This window comes from Pteropus vampyrus, unplaced genomic scaffold (genome assembly GCF_000151845.1).
Source record: "Pteropus vampyrus isolate Shadow unplaced genomic scaffold, Pvam_2.0 Scaffold453, whole genome shotgun sequence".
In the NCBI taxonomy this organism is placed as follows: domain Eukaryota; kingdom Metazoa; phylum Chordata; class Mammalia; order Chiroptera; family Pteropodidae; genus Pteropus; species Pteropus vampyrus.
This window is the reverse complement of record NW_011889234.1, coordinates 346866-347648: the sequence shown is the minus strand read 5'-3', so window position 1 is coordinate 347648 and position 783 is coordinate 346866. Positions and strand designations below refer to the sequence as shown.

Sequence of the window (783 nt, the reverse complement as noted above, 5' to 3'; positions counted from 1 at the left end):
TCCTCCTCCATATCTGGCCTAAACTTATCTGCAAACACAGCATTGCTGCCAAATAGCCAGAACCCATGGTGACATTAGGCAACTTATCAGTCGATCCTTGAAGATGAGTGCTGTAGAGGTGATGTCCAGTAACACGTGTGACCCCCAAACTAGGCCTGCACCAATGTAACCTTGATACCTGAAAAGCATCAAGAAGGTGACCAGGGAGAAGGAGTGGAGCTCCAAGTTGCAAGAAATGAGCTAGGTTGTCATATCTATATCTGCAGCTGTCCCAGCACCACAATAATAAATGTTAGGAGGTATGGAGTGTATTTTTGAACAGTTCTTGTCAGCAACAACCATCCCTTCAGTTGCCCTTGTATCTACTCCAAGAACTATGCCATCCTCACAGTCCACCCCTACGATGGTTGTGCCAGTTTTCAGGGCTATTGGAAGCTTGCACCCTTTCTTTGCAAAATCGTCTGGCATTTCTGCAGCAGTTATCAAAAGAGAAACCTCCAAATGATGGCCTCCAAACTGACACAGTCACCATCTTCTTAAGAAAGTACTTCCAGGCCCTGTTTGTGTTTTTTTAAGGAAACAAGACATCACAGATCCAATTGGAGTTGCCTCCCTCGGCCCTATTGTACCTTTCTTCTCTAACAGCTCTCCCCAGCTAGTGTGTAGTGTTTGGGCAGGTTTGGGGCTTTTACTACTTAGCTATAGCCCCCCCAAACAAAATATAGTATTATTTTTTGTAGTTTTAGATTTTATACACATGATATCATACCATAAGCATCCTTT

At 43.8% G+C, this 783-nt stretch overlaps 1 pseudogene; it reads right to left on the bottom strand.

The window, feature by feature from the left end:
• Positions 1 to 2: 2 nt before the first annotated feature.
• Positions 3 to 532, bottom strand: LOC105306701 (annotated as a pseudogene).
• Positions 533 to 783: the final 251 nt, after the last annotated feature.